This window comes from Sus scrofa, chromosome X, assembly GCF_000003025.6.
Source record: "Sus scrofa isolate TJ Tabasco breed Duroc chromosome X, Sscrofa11.1, whole genome shotgun sequence".
Taxonomy (NCBI): Eukaryota; Metazoa; Chordata; class Mammalia; order Artiodactyla; family Suidae; genus Sus; species Sus scrofa.
The window spans coordinates 71,880,273-71,903,773 of NC_010461.5; the positions used below are offsets into that span (position 1 = coordinate 71,880,273).

The 23,501-nt window shown below is 41.2% G+C and overlaps 1 pseudogene; it reads left to right on the forward strand.

Annotated features, from left to right (window-relative positions):
* Positions 14,880-23,501, forward strand: part of LOC110257683 — a 28,478-nt pseudogene continuing 19,856 nt past the window's right edge.

The following is a 23,501-nucleotide window of genomic DNA, read 5'->3' on the forward strand; positions in this document are numbered from 1 at the left end:
GAGTGACTGCTCTCTGATTGCAGTTTCCTCAGTCCTAGTTCTTCCTCTTCTTCTTCTTCTTTTTTTTTTCTTTTCTTTTTTCTTCACTTTCCTTCCTTTCTTTTTGGTTTAGAGAAGCCGTTTCAATATTTCCTTGAACCTGGGTTTTGTGTTGCTGTATTCTTTAAGTTTTTGTTGGGAAAAATTTTTATTTCCCCTTCTATTTTAAATGATATTCTTGCTGGATAGAGTATTCTAGGTTGCATATTTTTTCCTTTTAGCACTTTAAATATCTCTTGCCATTCCCTCCTGGCCTGTAGTGTTTCTGTAGAGAAATCAGCTGATATTCTTATGGGGGTTCCCTTGTAGGTAACATTCTGTTTTTCTCTTGCTGCCTTTAGGATCCTCTCTTTATCACTAACTTTTGCCATTTTTATTATGATGTGTCTTGGTGTGGGTCTGTTTGGGTTCAGTTTGTTTGGGGCCCTCTGTGCTTCTTGTATCTTGAATCCAGTATGCTTTAGATTTGGGAAGTTTCTAGCGATAATATCTTCAAATATATTTTCCATTCCCTTATCTTTTTCTACTCCTTCTGCAATTCCTATTATGCATAGATTGGCCCGCTTTATATTATCCCATAGGTCTCTTATATTGCTTTCCAGTTTTTTGATTCGGTTTTCTGTCTGTTGACCAGATTGAGTGATTTCCATTATTCTATCTTCCATATCACTGATTCGTTCTTCTGCATTATTCATTCTGGTTTTTACTGCCCCTAGTTCAGTTTGCATCTCTGCAAATGAATGTTCTAGTTTTTCTTGGCTCCTCCTTATATTTTCTAGCTCCTTTCTGAGGGTATCTGCATTACTGTTCATATCTTCTCTTCATTCCTTCAGTATTTTCACTATTTCTCTTTTGAACTCCAGGTCTGTCTGACTGCAGAGATCTGTTTCATTGTTGACTGTTTTAGGTGAGTTCTCCTGTTGGTTTGACGGGGGTGGTTTCTCAGCTTCTTCATCTTGCTTGTTGTGTTCTTTCTCCTGAGGGAGTTGTAATCTCCGTTATCGGGCAGTGTTTGCCTTGTCACTGCCGTGGAATATTTCCTGAGGGCTGGCGTTGTTGGTCAATCTTTTTTGAGGCAGTGTGGCTTTTCTGGAGTGTTGATGGGGCTAACAGTGTTTCTTTGAAGCAAAGGAGGACTTCCTGAGGGCAGACAGGACTGGGAGGTCCACACCACGATGGTAGCAGATTTCACTTGGTCATGCAGAGCTTGCTCTGGTGTTTTTAGGCTGTGGGGTTCTTGCAGGGGGTTGGCGGTGTTGGGCAGCTGCTCTTCAGGGGTGCATCACCCCCTGGGGGCTGGAGCAGCTATCTGGGTCACTGAGAACCTAAGAGGCTCTTCCCTAGGGCAGCCCAACTCAGAAGGACAGCCTGAGAATGTAGGCGGATCTTTTCACAGTCTGGCCAAGCTTGTTGCAGCTTTTCTGGGCTGCAGGGGCTCTTCCAGGGGGCTGGTGGTGCTGAGCAGTTATTTCACGGGAGTGGGGCACCCCCTGGGGGCTTGGGCGGGTAGCAGGGCCCTTGGAGACCCAAGAGGCTCCTCCCCAGGGCAGCCCAACTCAGAAAAACCGTCTGAGATCTTTTTCCGACTCGGCCCCGCTTGTTGCAGCTTTTCTGGGCTGCAGGGGGTCCTGCCTGGAGCTGACAGTCCTATGCAGCTGGTCCACTAGAGCATCCCCTGGGGGCTTGGGCGGGTAGCAGGGCCATTGGAAACCCAAGAGGCTCCTCCCCGGGGCAACCCGACTCAGAAAAACCGTCCGAGAATTAGGCCGATCTATTCACAGCCTGGCTAAGCTTGTTCTAGCTTTTCTGGGCTGCAGGCCTTTTCTCGGGGGCTGGTGGTGTTTGGTGCTGCTCTGCGGAAGTGTAGCCCCTCCAAAGGGCAAGCAGGCCTGTGCAGGGACAGCCCCTGTGGTGGTAGGCTTCAGGCAATTGTTGAGGCCAGCCCTCCTGGATGGCAGGCAGCCCCAGGTCTGGTGAGAGCATAGGGGGTGGCAGGGGTGGGGGGAGGGGATGCCCTGGGAAGCACAGCTTTCAGCTAGCTAGCGGGCCTGTAAGCTTGCTGTGGCGTGGGGGGTATTCTATGGTGACCCACCCCTTCTTCTCTCCCCTCCCCAGCACGGGCGCAGACCAGGCTCTTCTCCCAGGTTCCCTCTGATGCGGCTTTCCACTTCCCAGCCCCTAGAGTATTGCTCCCTTCCTCTGTGACAGCTTTGTTTTCTAGTCTCCCAGGCCGTCTCTGCCCCGTCAAATGGTTTCTAGACCTCCCAAGCAGTTTCCGCTCTGCCCCGCCCCCCTAGCCTGGGGACTAATCTCTGGAGCCGAGGTCTCAGTGCCCAGCCCCCACCCAGGTGTCGCTTGGCCCTTTCTTGGGGACTAACCTCTGGAGCCCAGGATTCGGTGCCCAGCCCCCACCCAGGCGTCTCAATTTTTGGTGACTGTGCCCGTAGTTCAGATGGTCCGTTGGGTTCTTGATCGGCTTTTCCGTACTCCAACTTACTGCTACGCTCTTCTCTGCATCTGGAGATTCCTCCGGTTCGTTTGATCTTTCACCCTGATAGGTGACTTTCCAGGGTGCGGGATCCCTTTCTCCTCCACAGTTCCCTTTCGGGAGTGCCCGTCCCTCTCGGATTCACCTTCTCTCACTCTCCTCTTTTCTCCCGTTCTGCCCAATAATGTCAAGAACTTCTTGCCATTATTGGAGTTTAGGTTCCTCTGCCAGCGATTGGTTGCTGTTCTGTGCGAGTCATTTATTCTGTAGATGTGCTTTTTTTGTTGTGTTTGTGGGAGAGGGCGAGCGTGTCCCCCTACTCCTCCGCCATCTTGTCCTATTCCTCGGTATTGATTTCTAAGCCTTTTTTCTTTACATATGTATGGATATATTAAGTGGTATGGATTTTTAAGCTTTTTTCATTACATATGAATGGATTTAAAACTTATAGAAAATAAAGGCCCAAATCTTAAAGATATAGGTCAATGCTTTTTCTACTTTTTTTATGCCACACCCACAAACATATGGAAGTTTCCCAGCTGGGGATCAAACCTGCTTCACAGCCATAGCCCAAGCCATTGCAGTGACAATGCTAGAACCTGAACCTAGGAGTGTGTCACAAATGCACAACTCTTATTGATGCATTTTTATATGAATAGGCATGCATGCATGTAAGCACTACTTAATTTAACACATGGAGCATTCCCAGTACCACAGAAATTTCCTTCATTCTCATTCCAGGCACTAACTCACAAAAGATAACTACTATTCTGATATCCATAGGTTAATTTTGCCTGTCCTGGAATTTCATTTAAATGAAATCATACGGTTTGTGCTTTTGTATATCTATCTGCATTTATACAGCATATGTATGAGAATTTCATCTTATTTTGGCATGTAACAGCAGTCCATTCTCTTTTATATATCTTTGCTGTTTCACTGTATATTTATACCACAATTTTCTCATTCATTCCAATGTTGATTGCAGTTGGTTGTGTCGTTTTTGCCTATTCTGTATAATGCTGTTATATGTATTTTAGTGCTTATCTTTGTGTGTGTGTGTGTGTGTGTGTGTTTGTGTGTGTGTGTTTTAGGGCCACATCCATAGCATATGGATGTTCCCAGGCTAGGAGTCAAATTGGAGCTGTGGCTGCCAGCCTACGCCATAGCCACAGAAATGTGGGATCTAAGACATGTCTGCAACCTACACCATATCTCACGGCAATGCCAGATCCTTAACACACTGAGTGAGGCCAGGGATTAAATCTGCAACCTCATGGTTCCCGGTTGAATTCATTTCTTTGAGCCACAACAGAAACTCCAGTGCATATCTTTTAGTGGGCACAATCACTCAGCTATGTTAGGTATATACCCATTAGTGGAATTGTTAATTCAGTGATGGGGGTATTTATAGTCAGAAAAAAAGTGTAAAAAAATTTTTGAAATGGACAAAAATTGATAATAATGCAAATGATTTTGCCCATAAAAATGTAAATAAATTGTGTTTGAGAGATTGTATTTGATTATTACCATGAGGACTGTTCTGTTTTTTATCTATTTATAAATTCTTTTCAGAATTTCTTCTGTATATGTGCATATTTTTAAGAATTCTTTGGAAGTTCCCTGGTGGCCTAGTGGTTAAGGATTTGGCATTGTCACTGCTGTGGCTTGAGTTTGATCCCTGGCCTTGGAACTTCTACCTGCTTCAGGCATAAACAACAAGAAAAAAATTCTAATTCTTTGAACTGGTTTTAATATCTCAATGGTTTCATCATTAGTTAATAAATTTAAAATGTTCTTGTTTTATGTTTGTATGAGATGTGATAGTACCTTCCCATACTTACATACCTGTAGTATGTTTGGATTAAGTAGATACAGTGAAAGAATTATTCAAGTTTGTTGTTAATAATTTATACCCTTATTGGCAATGTATGAAAGTCCCAATTGCTCTGTATCCTCACCTACACTTGTAATTATCAGTCATTTTAAATTCATCCCTTCTTTTGGGCATGTAGTTCTATTGCATTTGATATTTATTTGTAATTACCTGTTGACCAATGATATTGAGCATCTTTTTATATGCTTTATGGCTTTGGATATTTCCTCTTACTAATTGCCTACTAAAACTCATTTTCCAATATTGTATTGGGTTATTTATTTTTATTTATTATTATGAGTTTGTTATATATTCTGTATATGATTCTTTTGTACAAATACTGCAAACATTTTCTCTTAGTTTGTGGTTTGACTTTTCCCTATATTTGTGGTGTCTTGATGATGAACAGAAGTCCATAATTTAATGAATAAGATTAAGAAATTTTCATCTGTTCCTAGCTACTGATTTTATGAAATCATAAAGAGGTGCTAAATTTTATTAATTGATTTTATTTATTCTAATAATATAATTCTATTTTTAAGTATTAATTGTATTTTAGAATAAACTAATATGAGATTTTATATTTTTCATATCACTTTTTTCTATTATCTGATATTTTATTTATATTTTAGTAACTATGTTCAGGAAAATTGTTAGGATATAATTTTGCTTTTTGATAAACCCCGATCAAAATATTTGGTAATTATCATTGTGATAATTTCTTTAATGATGTATTACTTAAAAATATGTAGCTGAGTTATAAAACATTTGGGAATTTTCTGGTCATATGGCTCACATTATTTCTATTTAATTTCACTGCAGTTTGAGTACACACTGTGGATAATTTTTAACCTTTGACATTAGTTAAGACCTGGTTAAGACATTTAAGGTCTATTTTGGTGAAAGCTTTGAGTGCCTTTGAAAATAATATTTACTTTTCAAACATTTGACTAAATATTCTGTTTAATAGCAATAGCACAATTTGTTATATTATTGTTTAAATATTTGCTATCCTTAGTAACATTAACTGTATATACATTTTTTTTTTTGGTCACACTCATGGCATGTGGTATTTCCTGGGCCACAGACTGAACCCATACCACAGCAGTGACAACCCTGGATCCTTAACCCAAGGAGCCATCAGGGAACTCCCAGATATATACTTTTACTATCATTTACTGAAATAGATGTGTAAAAAATATCTAAATGTGAGGAAAATTATGGCAGCAGAATAGTAGGATATAAGGCTCACCTACCCCCACAAATTCATTTAAAATCCATCTATTTGTGGAACTATTTACCCAGAAAATTTGGTGAATTCTAGCAAAAGAACCCAGGACTCTGATAGAGAGAGGAAAACTTCACAAAACTGTATAGGAAAAAAGAAAGAAGAAAATAAAAGGAGAGAAAAGGAGAAACAAATCAGGTAAGAAACTGTGCTCCTGGGCAGGATCTGGAAAAAGAAAAAAAAAAAACTCCACACCCTGGGAAGTGCCCCCACCATGGAGGAGACCAGCTGAGACAGAGGAAGAACTTTGGTGTATTGGAGGAGAACACAGCAACTGGTATAAAGCAGTTAAAATGAAATGGTTCTCTACAAATTGTTGGCCACTGCCCTGCACTGCCCAACCATAAGCTGCAGTAGACAGGGGCCAGGAACTGAAACTTCAGTTTTAGAGATCAGATTCAGACAAAAAGCTGGAGCTGGCTACATGGGAAAAAATTAGGATCTACCATATTTGAGGCTGAAGAATCCTGGTTGGGCTTGGAGGCTAGATACCATTGTTAGGGGGTGCTGGAGAGAAGGGGTGGGATCCACCACTAGCCTTACCCCCTGCAAGTGCTCTTAGACTGCAAGACCCCAATAGCCCCAGATCTATGATCTACCCTAGAGCAGAAACTGTTTAACAACAGTTACAGAGCATCCCACGGTCAAGTCTACAGAGAATGCTTGGACCAGATGGGAGGAATGAGGGAATAACACAGTTTGTGCTCTGCCGGGGCCAGCTCAGCAGGATGGGGAAGAACGGGTGCTGTGGAACTTAAGGAAAAATAGTTAACATAAAACAAGACACAGAGACATTTATCTTAAGTAAAGGTGGGAGCCAGGGACTCAAGGTCTCAGGGACCAAGAGCGTGGGACTCAAGGTCTCAGGGACCAAGAGCGCCGGGGGAACTCCAGATCTCAGGGACCAAGAGCACTGCCTCAAGAAACCACACTGCTTTTATTGTGAGATTAAGTGAGGAGTGGCTATGGGTGGATCATACAGGGTTTACTATTATATAAGTTCTTTTTTAAGCTCTTACTCTGACCTCTAGGCACATAAGCTTAAGTCATTTATGCCTTTAGGTCTTTGCTCTTAAGCTTAAGTCATTTACCAGCACTGTGACTGTTTTTCCAAGAAGGAAGATGGGATAAAGTAAGACAAGAAGATGGGATAAAGTAAAGAAGGACAAGATGGAGTTTTCAAGGAAACATGTCTTGCAACATCTCCCCCTTTTTGTTTTTGCGGGAAGACAAAAATAGTTCTTGAAACTTTTTTCACTTCTTCTTGAATTATTCGCTTAGAACACAGTCCAAGTTAAATCTCAGAGTTCAAGTTTTAAGTCTCACGTGGAACTCCTCGGACTTCTGCTGTGCATAGACTGACCAGCTTCCACGGGTGGCCAGAGCAGGGCTTAGCACTCTGATGATGGCAAAGGGATTCTCTGGAACTTGACCATGAAGATTCTCGAGGTGCTGTACAGCCTCCCCAGTGTCCATGTCAGCAGCGGATGCAACCTTCTTCACTCTGATGTGATGGATCCATGGGGCAATACCCACAACCTTTATAGCAGTTGGGCTTGCTATGCGACCCTCAGTTTACAAATGTTAATAAAATAGCCACAAAGAATGTATCAAAGCCCATATCCCTACACTGACTACCTGAGTTAAAAATCTACCTTAATTCCCCCCCTTTGAGTTGGAGACTCTAACTGTGGGAAAAGGGGCGACGACCGCTCTAACTTCTTCCTGCTGAAAAGGGGCGTCGTTAGGGAAAGCAGTTAGGTCTCCACTCATGGAATGGTCAAGTGGGCTTTGATACATTGCTTTGGATATCTCAGAGAAATATTTTCACCAGGAGGAGGAGGTCAGCGGGTTCCACAGGGCAGCTCCAAAAACTGGAGCTGAATTGACAGCTCATGAATCTATTGATGATGATCTAGCAGGGAATTAGACACATTCTGTGACCAATCAGGAATACAACATTTAGATTTTATAATAGCACAGGTAACTCATGATTCTTCTGATTTCTCTGGCTGGTTATGAAACATTTGTATGCCTTGGTCAGCATGCAATGGAAAGCTACCTTATGTCTTTTTGAACAGTATGATCTATGGCATCACCTTAAAGTTAACTTACTCAAATATATTCTAAACAGTCCCTACCATGTTCAAAATTCTCTTATCCATATTAGTCTGTCCCTTATTTTCCAAGTAGAGCAATCAGCTGAAGACAGACTATCTTTCTTTTGAAGATGCAATTCCATTCCTCATTCCTTCTATATTGAAAACACACTCATTCTACTTTTCTAAAGCAACCATGGACTCTCCTTTATAATTTCTAAAAACACATGTTTTTCTTATAGAGACCATCTCAAGGTGGCACTGATCATATTGTTTCATCATTCTAAAGACCTTTAGTTTCTGTTTAGTAGCTGATGTTTCAGTGTCTCATTTGACTTCTATTAAACCTAGGTATGATAAGATATTATACCTAATGTTGACAACTGTAACAATATGTAGTTACCTTCCATATTTTAAGAATTTCTAAAAGAGAAGTTGGACTCTGAAACAATCAGAAAGGTATTGAGAAAAGAAAATGGATTCCCAGTCACAACTCAAAGGTTGTGTAAAGAATTTTGTAACCGGCTTGCCAGAAATATAAATGTGGCAGATTCATGAGCGAGGGGCCCAGGATTGGAGAGGAGGACTGAAAAGTGGCTCTGTATTCCTACATTTAGAATCACCCAGGGCTGAGTGGTGATAAGGACAGGAGCCATTATGGAAATGTTCCATCCGTCTTGATCCTGGGCCTGAGGGGTCAACCACAGAGACCTTCGTCTTCAGGGGCAATCCCTCTTCCAGTGATCTCTGAGTCTTGGGGCATTCCCATTTAAAGGGTCCCTCTTTTCCTCAGAGGAAACAGACTCCGGGCATAGGTCTCTGCCCTAGTCCTCTCACCTTGGAAACTCCCAGGTTGACTCCCTGTAGCGCCATAACCAGAGCCTCAGTCTTTTCTCAGTCTCTCTTCTTGTTCTCTTTTCATTCTTCCTGGCCCCGATTATAACATACTCTGAGGAGGTGCTCCAGATCCTGATCAGGGCCAAAAGCCAATTTTTTGGAGCTTTCTCCATATATCTGGCACCGACTGAGCTATGAATTTATCCTTAAGAATTATTTGGCCCTCCATTGTTTCTGGGTTCCTTTGTATGTTTTCTCAATGCCCTTCTGAGTCTTGCTAAGAAAGCTGATGGACTCTCTCATTAAATCTTCAATAGTTTTTAATGGGTTTTACTCATGAGGCTTTTAATCCCTGTACTATACAAGTAATAAAATGATTTCTATGCCAGTTGTAAGAATACTCACTGCGATGGAAACCAAAGTAAAGAGAGCTAGGACCAAATTATTTGGAGTGAGAGGCTTTCCTTTTCTTAGTAGATTTTCAGCTTCTGGGTTAGATGTTTGATCTGACCTCAAGTGGGAAGATGAGGAAGATGAGCCCTCATCATCCTCCTTCTGGGGTCTGGAGTCAAGGGATGCTTCACAAGCTTGCTCATGATATGGTTTGATTCTCCTTGATGGAATCCAAACAGGTTGTAATCCATGACCTGGTGAAATACAAGAATATCCCCTACCCCACGTAATAAGTTTTCCTGGAGACCAGAAATTTGTTAGTGGATCCTGCCACCAAATCAAGGGCTGTTCAGCATGAGGAAAGTTAATCTTATTTTGTTCTGTATAAAAATGTCTCTCTGCAGCTGTTTTTTCATCAGAGGAAAGTGAATAAGGTTTTGTTTAAAAGTGTTTGTTGTGACTTAACTATTTCTGTGTCTCCCCCTTTTTGTTTTTGAAGAGCCTGTTTTACATATAAATTGGCTCGTTCCACAATAGCCTGTCCTTGGGGGTTGTAAGGGAGACCAGTAGAGTGAGCAATATGCCATGTATCTAGGAATGTTTTAAGTTGAGAACTGATATAAGCTGGACCATTATCAGTTTTAATTGCTTGTGGCAGGCCCATGACTGCAAAACAGGCATACAAATGACGAATAACATGTTTAGCAGATTCACCAGACTGCGCAGTAGCCCAAATAAATTTAGAGTAAGTATCAATACATACATGAATAAATGACAATTTTCCAAAAGATGAATAATGAGTAACATCCATTTGCCAGAGAGCATTTGGGACAAGTCCCCTAGGGTTAACTCCAGGCTCAGATTGAGAAGGATTGTTAATAATTTGACATGCAGGACATTGACGAACAATTGTCTTAGCTTTAGCCCATGTTATTCCAAATCTTTTTTTAAGGCCTCGAACATTTACATGTGTTAAATCATGAAAATGTTGAGCTTCTTGTAACACAGGTGTCACCAAGCAGTCAATTTCTTTATTTCCTGCAACTAGAGGCCCAGGTAGGTTAGTATGTGCTCTGATATGAGTAATATAAAATGGATATCTTCTTTCCCTTACAACAGTTTGTAATTTTGTAAACAAGTCAAATAACAAGACAGGTAAATTTTGTTTAATGGTAGCAGCTTCAATCATTTTGGCAGCATGAACTACATATGCTGAATCAGAAAGAATATTGATAGGCTCAGGATAATCCCTCAAGGCATGGATTACAGCAGTTAGTTCAGCCTGTTGGGCTGAAAGGCCAGGTGTTCTTATAATTTTAGATTGATTAGCCACATATCCGGCCTTCCCTTTACTAGTCCCATCAGTAAAGATCACAGGGGCGTCAATGATGGGTGACTCCTTCACCTTTTTTGGCAGAATCCATTGAGTACGCTTTATAAATTGTAAAACAGGGTTTTTTGGATAGTGATTATCTATTGATCCTACGTAATCTGCAAAGGCAATTTGCCAACCTATATGGTTTTGAAAACAATTTTGGATTTCCTTAATAGTTAAACTGACAATTACATGATTCAAATCTTTTCCGGACATTTGTACACAGCGAGTGCGACCTTTTAGAATAAGTTGTGCCATCAAGTCCAGGTATGGAGACAAAGACTTTGTGACATTATTGGGAAGAAAAAGCCATTCGAGAATATTTTCTAATTGCATTAATATTCCCGTGGGAGAATGAGGAGAAGGTATAATTACTAACTGAATGGGTTGTTTTAGATTGACCCGACTTAGTTGGGAGTTTTGTATTTTACTTTCAATCTTTTTTAGTTCCTCTTCCGCTTCTGCAGTTAGAGAGCGGGGGCTGTTTAATTTAGAATCTCCTCTAAGCAAGGAGAAAAGATTTGACAATTCATATGTAGGAATCCCCAAATAAGGTCGGAGCCAATTAATGTCTCCTAACAATTTTTGTAAATCATTTAATGTAGAAATTTGATCTCTTCTCAATTCTACCTTTTGAGGGTGAACAGTGGTACGTTCAACCACAGTTCCCAAATATTGATACGGACTTTTCATTTGAATCTTTTCAGGAGCAATAACCAATCCTGCTCCTTTTAGACAGGTTTGTAAACATTGGAAAACCTCAGTCAGCTGCTCCTGAGAGGGTGCAGCACAAAGTATATCATCCATATAGTGAACAATATAGCATTTAGGAAATTGTCTTCGGACTGGCTCAACAACTGAAGCCACATAATACTGACACAAGGTAGGGCTGTTTAACATACCTTGAGGAAGGACCTTCCATTGATAACGCTTTCTAGGGGCTATATTGTTTACCACTGGGACTGAAAAAGCAAATTTTTCCTTATCTTCTGGGTGTAAAGGAATTGTGAAAAAGCAGTCTTTTAGGTCCAAGATAATTAACAACCAGTTAGCTGGTATCATACTAGGAGATGGGAGGCCTGGTTGAAGGGCACCCATAGGCTGAATTACAGCATTTACTCCTCTTAAGTCTGTTAACAATCTCCATTTTCCTGATTTTTTCTGTATAACAAACACTGGTGAATTCCAGGGACTAAAGGATTCTTCTATATGGCCCTTCTCTAATTGTTCTTGGACCAGATCACTTAAAACCTTTAATTTTTCTGAAGAAAGAGGCCACTGCTCAACCCAAACTGGTTTTTCTGTAGTCCATTTCAGTCGAATAGGTTCAGGAGAAACATAGTTATTTTTACAAGCAGTGGCCGCTAATGAAAAGGCCGATATCCCAAACCAGATTTGTCCATTTTAATCTCAGATTCAATAGGTTCCACTCTCCCCTGATGATGTCTTCCTAATCCCAATCCGGGAATGTAACCCTGTTTCTGCAACATTTTTTGGCTTTGATGACTATATTGATCTACTGGCGGTAAGTAAATTTCTGCATGCCACTGTTGTAATAAATCTCTTCCCCATAGATTGATAGGGAGTTGAGCAACATAAGGTTTCAATCTAGCTGGCTGCCCATCTGGTCCTTCACAACTAAGCCATTGGGCACTCTTTTTGAGACCCTCTGCTTTTCCTAACCCAGTGACTTCAATATCAGCTGGCTGAAGAGGCCAGGTGTCTGGCCAATGTAAATGGCTAATGATTGAAACATCAGCACCAGTATCAATCAATCCTCTAAAAGACTTCCCATTTATGATAACTTGACAAGTGGGTCGTTCCTCTAGGACCTTTTCTGATAAAAACACTCCTGCCCCTCCTGTGGTATTGAATCTCTTCTGTCTAAAATTATTCCTGTCTTTTTTCTTCTGGACTCTAGGTAAAATTAAGATTTGAGCAATCCGATCCCCTTTTTTAATTTTCCAAGGAATCGCAGTGGAAACCATCACTTGTACTTTATCATCCCCGATATTATCCAATATCCTGGTATGAACTCTAACTCCTTGTTCTGTTAGCTCTGCCCTTCCTATTATCAATCCTATTGTATCTGATGGCAATGGATTTTCCAACTTGGTTGTAATAGAAGTAGGAGTTTCACTAGGAAGGAGAATTAAATCCTGTAAACTAGGGAGATGTACTGTGATGTCGAACTCTGGTGCAGAGCGTAGTTCCAGGGAGTCTGGCTCTTGTTCTGAATGGGGAAAGCTTCCTTGGTTGACGGGGCTGGAAGCTTGCCCCGAGGGTATTTCCCAACAAGGGGGTTCCATCTTTATGAAAGATGGACCGGCACTGGTTAGCCCAGTGATTTCCTTTATTACATCTTGGACATAGTCTGGGCTGTTTATTATTGTTGCTAGAAGGTGCTGAAGCTCCATGAGAGAAAGGTCGGGCTCGTGGAAGAGCACGACATTGTTTTTTAATATGTCCTGTCTTACCACAATTAAAACATTTTCCTGAAAATTTGTCTTTAACTTTTAAATTAGCCATTGCTTGGGCTAACATTGAGGCCTTAAAGGACTCCGTCCCCACTCCCTGACAGGCTTTAATATATTCGGCTATGTTAGCTTTTCCTTTTAAAAATCCTATGGCCTTTTTGCAATCAGTGTTTGCGTTTTCATATGCTAACAATTGAAAAATAGTATCAGACACCTCAGAGTTAGTAACTTGTCGTTTTAATGCCTCTTGTAAACAAGCTAGAAATTCAGTATAAGGTTCCTTAGGGCCTTGTAGGATCTTTTGAAAAGAAATATTTATTTGACCCGTAGATTCAATTTTATCCCATGCCGTTAAGCAACATTGTCTAATCTGTTCGATAGCCAAATCATTCATTCTTAATTGATCTTGAAGATTACTCCAAGGACCAATCCCTAACAATTGTTCCATTGTAATTGGAAGATTTCGAACCTGATTACGATTAGCAGTAATTTGGGCATGATCTTGCCACCAAGACTTAAATTGTAAATATTCACTAGGTGATAGCACAGCACGGGTTAAGCTATGCCAATCAGCAGGAATCATATGATTTCCTTCAGCTACTCCCTGCACGATTCCTTTTGTAAAGGGAGAATTAACACCATAGTTTTGAACGGCCTGTTTTAATTCTTTAAGAATTTTAAAAGGAAAGGGCTCATGAATGAACTCGTAAACTCCATCAGGGTTGGCGGGATCAATGCCTGGAGCCACTGTCTCCCTGACAGTTACTGGAAAGGCTAAGTGTATGGCATCCAAATCACCTTCCCTTTGAGCCTGTAAAATTCCCTGTTGAATGGATGATAGGTGGTGTTCAGGGATAGCGCTCACTTTCTTTACAACCCTGGAAGTAGAGGCTTGACGAGTCCGCGTCACCTTACTCCTAATAGGAGGCGATTGAGGAATATCAGAATCAACAATTGGAGCCGAAGGCTCAGGAGCCAGATATTCTCTATGATAATTTTGTTCAGGGACTGCATATTTAGATTCTTCCAACAAAGGTGTAAACTCCCCTTCTTCCTCTAAGTCCTCTGTGGTCTCTGGAAGTTCTAAAACTGATTTAATTAAGTTCCAAGTACTCCAAATGGACTCAGGAATTCGAATGCCCTCATCCTGCAATATCCTAAATTCCATTCCTACCATTTCCCATATCTTTAAATATAATGTTTCTGATGTAAAAAGCCAATCACAATGTCTCTCAATAGTCTGAAAAAGTTTCAAAAGCTTACTTTCACTTGTTTTTGCACCCCCCTTTTTAAGGAGTTGTCCAAACAAACAAATGTAAGGATTATAATTTCCCATTTTACCCCGTAAATACCTGAGAGAGGGAACTTATCTGCAGGATTTCTTTAGCGTGGCCACACAAAATTCCTCCCTTCTTCTCAGGGCTCCACAGCACTTCCAGTGAATAAAATTTCCGCTGTAGTCGCGGTCCTTCGTTCCTCGTGCCTGCCTGTTTGTGAGCCTGCCCCATGCTGGGCGCCACTTGCCGGGGCCAGCTCAGCAGGATGGGGAAGAACGGGTGCTGTGGAACTTAAGGAAAAATAGTTAACATAAAACAAGACACAGAGACATTTATCTTAAGTAAAGGTGGGAGCCAGGGACTCAAGGTCTCAGGGACCAAGAGCGCCGGGGGAACTCCAGATCTCAGGGACCAAGAGCACTGCCTCAAGAAACCACACTGCTTTTATTGTGAGATTAAGTGAGGAGTGGCTATGGGTGGATCATACAGGGTTTACTATTATATAAGTTCTTTTTTAAGCTCTTACTCTGACCTCTAGGCACATAAGCTTAAGTCATTTATGCCTTTAGGTCTTTGCTCTTAAGCTTAAGTCATTTACCAGCACTGTGACTGTTTTTCCAAGAAGGAAGATGGGATAAAGTAAGACAAGAAGATGGGATAAAGTAAAGAAGGACAAGATGGAGTTTTCAAGGAAACATGTCTTGCAACAGTGCTCCCCCAGCCTGTAGCCATGTGGGGGAACACTGAAGCAACTGTTGTAACAGTGCAGAAGACTCAGAGGATTACAGATGACCCAGTGTGTGGGTGGAGAGCCCTACTTTTCCTAGGGGACAGAAGGTGATTTTGGAAACAGTGCAGATAGGCAGGATTTTGCAAGGCCCCACCCCCCTGCAAGCAGACAGTGAGGTGCAATTTGCATAAGCAGTAGAGAAAATTATTTCAGAAACAGTCTGAAAGATCCTGGGTCCTCAGAGTGCATAAAGGGCCTTAGGAGTGGGTGCAGAGCTGAAATTTACCCAAGGGGTGGAGAAAGTTATCTCTGAAGTCACACATGGGGTGGGATTCTGCAAGTTTCCTCCTGGTCAGGCACAAAGCCTCAATCTCCATATGAGGTGGAGATAGTTACCTCAGAAACAGGAAAAGATCCTGGGAGGTTGCAAGGAGCCTTCTGCAATGTGCCTAGCAGAGAGAATGTGATTTTGGAAACAGCATGGACTGTCCAGGAGCCTGCAAGTGGCCTTCTGAGCATACCAAGAGCCACAAATTACCTGGGGGTGGAGAAAGTTATTTCTGAGTGGAGGGGTGCGATTCTGCAAGGGCCCTCCTGGGAAGGCACAAAGTCACCATACCCCTTTGAATTGGAGGAAGTTACCTCAAAAATAGGGAAATATTCTGGGAATCAGCAAGGGGACTTCTGGGTGGGCACAGACCCACAATTTGCCTAGTGGACAGTAGGAATTTTGGAAAGAGTGAGGACTGTCCAGGATTCCGCAAGGGCCCCCTGGATGGGCACAGAGCCTTGATTTTCCTAGGGGGCAGAGAAAGGTGTCTTGGATGCATCACAAAGGATTCTGGAAATCTGCACGGGGCCTTCCGGAAGGTGGAGAGCTTGGGAAAGTCCACTGAACTGGTAAAACTATTTCAGAAACAGTGCAAAAGGGCTTAGGAGTCGCAAAAGGCCTGATGGACAGGTGAAGACCTGAAACCTGCAGAGGGGGTGGAGAAAGTGAACTTGAACACAAAGGATCATGAGAGTTGCAAGAGGCCAGGTGGAAAGCCCCAAAAGGCCCATTGAAGGGGCAAAATGAACCTGGAAACAAGGCACACAGTCCAGGAGATACAAACAGCTTGGCAGATTGGTGGAGTGATCTTGGGAATAACACCAGCTTCATGATACCTACCAACAATCAATCAGGGGACTGCAGCAGCAGCATATGTCACATGGCTAGCCAAAGGAGCTGAGAGGGGCACACTGGTGCACGTTTTTACTTTCCAATGGCTACGGAGAGCACTTTATCATCAGCCTGGTAGAAGGAGGGACCACCAGAATGGTGCAGGATTTACAGCTACAGAGAAATCCTCTTAGCAACAATTAGAGAGCAGCACCTGCTTCTGAGGCTACAGAGAATGCCCCCTAGGGTGCCTACCCCACCCCAGATACAGAGAAAAATCCTTAGAGCTTCCCTGGAAAAGGGAGGGACTACAGGATCAACTGCTGACTTTGCCAATTACAGGAAAAGGTCCTGAGAGCTGCCTGGAAACAGGAGAGGTCATGGGAGACAATCATGAACCCCCCCCAAACAAAAGCAATCCTGTAAAGCTTGAACCACTGCCAAAACTCAGACCTCATTCCTAACAGCCATCTGGCTTCAGGGGAGGTAGCATAATACCACTGCTCCCATGACATGCAGTAGGTAAACATGAGCCACTACCAACTGAGAACTCCAAGATGAGCCACCAGCCACAGCGTCTACATACCTGTCACAAGGGGACAATAAATATAGAAAGTTACACACTATGAGACAACAAAGAAATAACTTTCAGACAAAGGAATAAGAAAAAAAACACACAAGAAACTAAATGAAGAGGAGAAGGTAATCTACCTGAAAAAGAATTCAGAGTGATAGTATTAAAGATGATCCAATGGAGTTCCCATTGTGGCGCAGTGGTTAATGAATCCGACTAGGAACCATGAGGTTGCGGGTTCAGTCCCTGGCCTTGATCAGTGGGTTAGGGATCCGGCATTGCCATGAGCTGTGGTGTGGGTCGCAGATGCAGCTCAGATCCCACTTTGCTGTGGCTCTGGTGTAGGCTGGTGGCTACAGCTCTGATTTGACCCCAGCCTGGGAACCTCCATATGCCATGGGAGCGGCCCTAGAAAAGGCAAAAAGACAAAAAAAAAAAAAAAAAGATCATCCAACACCTTGGGAATAAATGGAGACACAGATAGAGGAGTTATGAGAGATGTTTACCAAAGAGCTAGAACACCTAAATAAGAAGCAAACTAAGATGGATAGCACAGTATCTGAAGAGTACACTAGAAGGAATCAACAGCAGGATAACAGAGGCAGAAGAATGAATGAGAGAATGGAAGACAGAGTAGTGGAAATCACTGCCACAGGAAAAAAAAAAGGAAAGAAAAAAGAATGAAAAGAATTGAGGAGAATCTATGAGATCTCAGGGAAAACATTAAACAAACCAACATTCTCATCATAGGGATTCAAGAAGGAGATGAGAGCAAGAGGGCCAGAGAAAATATTTGAAGAGAATTTACATGAAAACTTCCCCAATATGGGAAAGGAAACACTCAAGTTGAGGAAGCACCAAGAATCCTGCACAGGATAACCCCAAAGAGAAACACAGTGAGACACATACTAATCGAACTGACAAAGATTAAATACAAAGAAAAACATTAAAAGCCACAGGGAAAAGAAACAAATAACATACAAAGGATAACAGCTTATCTTTCAGCAGAAACTCTTCAAGCTGGAGCTGAGTGTCAAGATATATTTAAGGTGATGAAGATGATGAACCTAAAACCAAGAATACTGTATGCAGCAAGGCTCTCATTCAGGTTCAATTGAGAGATCAAAGATTTTTAGACAAGCAAATGCTAAAATAATTCAGCACCTCGAAACCAGCTCTATAACAACATCTAAAGGAAATTCTCTAGGCAGAAAAGAAAAAGCTACAATTAGAAATAAAAAAGTTTCAATGAGAAAATTCATTAGTAAGGACAAAGATGATATAAAGGTAGAAAATAATCCATTGACAAACATGATATCAACACTAGCAGTCATGAGAAGAGAAGACAAATGCAAAACATTGAAAATTCATTTGAGAATAAGAGAACCACAACCCAAAACAATTCTGTACACACATAGATGGCCATATGCAAATCAAATGGCAACCACAAACCAAAGACTTTAACAGACACACACGTAAGCAAGAAAAAAAAATCCAAACACAACACTAAAAATAGCCAACAAGTCAAGAGAAGAAAACAAGAGAAGGGAAGAACAACAACAAAAGAAGACCCAAAGTAGCAATCCAAAGCAATTAACCTAATAGCAATAAATACATACTTATCCATAATTTCACTGAATATAAATGGATTAAGTGCTCCAACAAAACGATAGACTGGTTGAGTGGATACAAAAACAAGACCTATATATGTGCTGTTTTCAAGAGACCTATTTCAGACCCAAGTACACATACAGACTAAAACCAAGGTGGTGGAAGAAGACATTATATGTAAATGAAAGCAAATGAAAGAAAGAGTAACAATACTCATATTAGACAAAATATACTAAAATAAAGAAAATCACAAGAGACAAAGGACATTACATAATAATCAAAGGATCAATCCAAGAAGATATAACAATTGTAAATATATATGCACATAACATAGGAGCAACTCAATATATAAGGCAGCTGCTGACAGCCATAAAAGGAGAAATCAATAGCAACACAATAATAGTGGGGATTTTAACACCCCACCTACATCAAGGAATAGATCATACAAATAATCAACTAGGAAACACAGGCCTTAAATAACTCCCTATAGTGTTCCCATTGTGGCAAGGCAGAAGCAAATCTGACTAGTATCCATGTGGATGTGGGTTCAATTCCTGGACTTGTTCAGTGGGTTGGGATCTGGCATTGCCATAAGCTGTGGTGTAGGTCACAGAAATGGCCTGGATCCCAGATCCCACATTGCTGTTGCTGTTGGGTACACTGGCAGCTGTAGCTCCAATACAGCCCCTAACTTGGGACCGTCCATATACTATGTGTGTAGCACTAAAAACCAAGAACAAAAAAAGAAAAAACCACCCTAGACCAGATAGATTTAACTGATATTTATAGAAATTTCCATCAAAAGCATCAGAATATACAATCTTCTCAAGGGCAAATGGAACATTCTCAAGGATAGATCACATCTTGGGCCACAGATCAAGCACTGGTAATATGAAAAAAGTTTAAATTATCCCATGCATGTTCTCCAACCACAACGGTATGAAATGAGAAATCAACTACAAGAAAACAATAAAAATCAAAAATTGCTGGAAGTTAAACAATATGCTCATGAACAACCATTGGATCATTGAAGAAATCAAAGAGGAAATTAAAAGGTACTTAGAGACAAATAACAATGGAGATACAACAACCCAAAACCCATGAGACACAGCAAAAGCAGTTCTGAGAGGGAAGTTTATAGCATTACAATCTTATCTCAGGAAAGAAGAAAAAGCTAAAATAAACAACCTAACTTTACACCTAAAATAACTAGAAAATGAAGAACAGACAAAGACAAAAATTATCAGAAGGAAAGATATCATAAAGATTAGAGCAGAAATAATAATTTAGAGAAAAAGAAAACAATAAAGATCAATGAAACCTAAAGTTGGTTCCTTGAAAAGATCAGCAAACTTGATAAACCTGACTCATCAAAGAAAAAAGGTAGAGGACTCAAATCAATACAATTAGAAATGAAAAAGGAGAAATTATAACTGACTCCAAAGATATACAAAGGAGTCTAAGAGGCTACTATAAGCAGTATATGCCAATAAAATGGACAACCTAGAAGAAATGGGCAGATTCTTTCAAAGGTAAAATCTACAAAGAGTGAATCAGGAAGAAATGAAAATTTGAATGGACCAATCACAAGTACTGAAACTGAAAATGTATTAAAAACCTTCCAAAAAAACCAAAAATCCAGAACTTGACACCTAAACAAGTGAATTTTATAAAACATTCAGAGGAGAGTTAACATCTATTCTTCTGAAATTCTTTCAAAAAATAGTGGAGGAAGGAATACCCTATGTGTGGATAGAAAAAAGCAGGGCCATAGACCTCAAGCTAGGATGTATGGTCATGTAAAACCATGACATCTTCTTGGAATGCCAAGAAGGCTGTGCTAGAATAGAATAGATGCTGCCTTGCTGAGATAAAACAGAGAAAGAATGCATGGTCATGGAAAATCATGACACCTTGGAATACCAAGAGGGTTGCTTTAGGATGGAATAGAATCTGCTTTGTTAAGATAAAATAAGGAATTAATAAAATCTCTTTGGTGGTTTGCAAGTAGCCACACTATGGCCTAGATAAATGCTCTAGTGACCTTGTTGATAATAGTTTTCTTACCAGGAGAAAACCTTGAAACTGCCTGTGCTGGTGTAGCAAGTTTTATTTACAATCTCTGGGAAATTTTTGCTTCTCATACTTCTGCACGTACCCCTTGTTCATGATCCTAATAAAAGATAGACCCTGAGTTTGCTTGGGGCTCTGTGTTTTTCTTAAGCTGGGATCTCCAGGAGTAGACTAAGTTCTGACTGTTGCAGATGATGACAAGTCGTGACCCGAGGTGAAAAGTGACAGTGGCCCCAGAAGGACTGTTAAGCTCTGGAGCTCCAAGGTTACAATCTCCCCTGATCAGGTAGGAAAAAGCAAAACTATATTAGGATTCGCCAACATGAAAATCTGAGAGCAGAGACTAAGAAGGGAAATTCCCTGCAGCCTAAACAGAGACAATATGTAAAAGTGTTACAAACTCTGGAAACAGCTGCAAGGATAGATATTCAGACTAAAGCTTTGTTAAAATTGTTGTCTAATATTCAGTATTGCTGCCCATGGTTTCCAGAACATGGAACTTTTGATTTAGAATATGGAAACAAGTAGGAAAAACTCTTACACAAAGACATACAGAAATGGGAGAAATAGACCCTGAGGCAATTTTGACATGGGTTATTGTTAAGAATGTACTCACTCTGATTGTCTCTGAATCAGAATATGATACATTTTCTTAACAAGAAGGAGAAGAGGATGAAGAAGATGGCAAAGGGAAAGAAATAATATGGAAAAAGAAGCACATTGCTCCTCTTCCTTATGCCCCTACAACACAAACTAAGGTTAATCAATATAAAACTCTTATACAAAGAGTTTCCATTCCAATTCAACTATGCCACAACTTTGGTCTGAAGGGCCATCTACTCCTCAAACACCTACAATAATACAAAAATTTATGTCTGAGGCCTTTAAGGCAGGAAAAGTGGGACTTTTTCCTGTAATGTGAAGGCAAGATGGAAATTGGGAACATAAGGGACTTCCTTTTGGAATGGTAAAAAACTTTAAAACTCTGTTCAACAATATGGTATACAAAGCCCATAAACCACAGGGGTGCTTGAAGCTATAGCAGTGGGAACCTCTATGTGCACATGGGATTGGAGAATGCTAATGAAAACCATTTTATTTTTTATTTTATTTTTTTTTGTTTTTTTGTTTTTTTTTTGTCTTTTTGTTGTTGTTGTTGTTGTTGCTATTTCTTGGGCCGCTCCCACGGCATATGGAGGTTCCCAGGCTAGGGATTGAATTGGAGCTGTAGCCACTGGCCTACGCCAGAGCCACAGCAACGTGGGATCCGAGCCGCGTCTGCAACCTACACCACAGCTCACGGCAACGCCGGATCCTTAACCCACTGAGCAAGGGCAGGGACCGAACCCGCAACCTCATGGTTCCTAGTCGGATTCGTTAACCACTGCGCCACGACGGGAACTCCTGAAAACCATTTTAATACCTGCACAATATACACTTTTTACTCAAGACTTAAGGGATGCTTGTGTGTATCAATCTATGGGAAATTTTGATAATAGAATAAAGATTTCTTATGAGCAATTATTGGGATAAGAACAGTGCGCTATGCCTCATCAACAAGCCCAACTTCCTCCTTTGGTGAGAGAACAAGTGATAGAAATAGTCAGATGAATCTTTACAAAGATTCCAGTATCAGGAAAAGTTCAAGGCTCTTTTGCTCAAATTAGACAAGGGCCAAGGGTACATGGAATTTATTAATCAGCTCCAGGAGGCAGTAGAAAGGCAAATTGATAATCCTGAAGCACCTGGAGATTTATTAATATCTCTAGCAATAGAGCATGCAAATGAGGACTGTAGAAAAAATTTAAAAGTGATCAAACTGACCCCTAAAGATCCAATGGCAACCATTGCTCAATACATTAAAGCTTGCCAAAATGTAGGCTCTAAAACTTATAAAGCTAAGCTTTTAACAGTAGCCCTAAAAAAAGGATCAAATACAGTCACTTGCTTTAAATGTAGAAAAAGAGGACAGGTTAAAAAGAATGTAGAGAGGAGAAGGGATTAAGATGGCAGAATAGAAGGACTGGAGCTCAACTTCTCTCCTAAAAACAACAAAATTTACAACCAAATGCTGAGCAATCTTCAACCAAATGGACCAGAAACTTTCAAAAAGATATCCTACACCAGAAGACAAAGAGGAGGCCGTATCAAGAGATAGGAGGGGCAATTATATGATATAGGCAAACCCATACCTCCCAGTGGGAGGCACCACAGACTGGAAAGTAACTGCTTCACAGAGACTCACCTACAGGAGTGAGAGTTCTGAGCCACACATCAAACTCCCACATGTGGGGATCTGGCACTGGGAGAAAGAGCCCCTGGAGCATCTGGAATTGAAGGCCAGTGGGGCTTGTGGGCAGGAGCACCATGGGACTTGAGGAAACAGAGACCCCATTCTTAAAAGTTTCACATGCAATCAGTCCCAGGGCAAAGCAAAGGTGCCATAGGAACTTGGGTCAAACCTGACTGCAGTTCGTGGAGGACATCCTGAGAAAACAGGGGTGAATGTGGCTTCTTGTGAGGGAAGGACATGGGAAGCAAAGCTTTTGGAAATATTCATCAGCGTGCCTTTCTCTGGAGGTGGCTATTTTGGGAAAATCTGGCCCCAACTGTCAGTCAGCACTGAGAAGCCCCAGAGCAAACAACAATCCAGGTGGGATCACAACCCTACCCACCAGTAAACAGGCTGCCTAAAGACCCCCCAGGCACACAGCCACCTCTAATCTCAGCCAGAGATAAAGCTCAAACAACCAGAGGAATAGGAATCAGCTCCACCTACCAGTGGGCAGGCATCAGTCCCTCCCATCAGCAAGCCTACAGCAAGGGCCCATACCAACTTCAGCCATAAAGTGGGCAGACACCAGAAGTAAGAGAGGCTACAACTCTATTATCTGTAAAAAGGTCACCACACCAAAAACCTATAAAAATGAAAAGACAGAGAACTCTAACTCAGATGAGGGAGAAGGGAAAAAACCCAAGAAAAACAGCTAAGTGATGAGGAGATTCTCAGCCTCCAGGAAAAAAGACGTTACACTGTTGATGCTGAAGATGATACAAGACATTGGAAATAAACTGGAGGCAAAGATGGATAACATACAGGAAACACTGAGCAAAGAGATACAAGATATAAAACTTAAACAAGAAGAAATGCAAAATACAATAAATGAAATAAAAATTTCATTAGAAGCAGCCAACAGCAGAA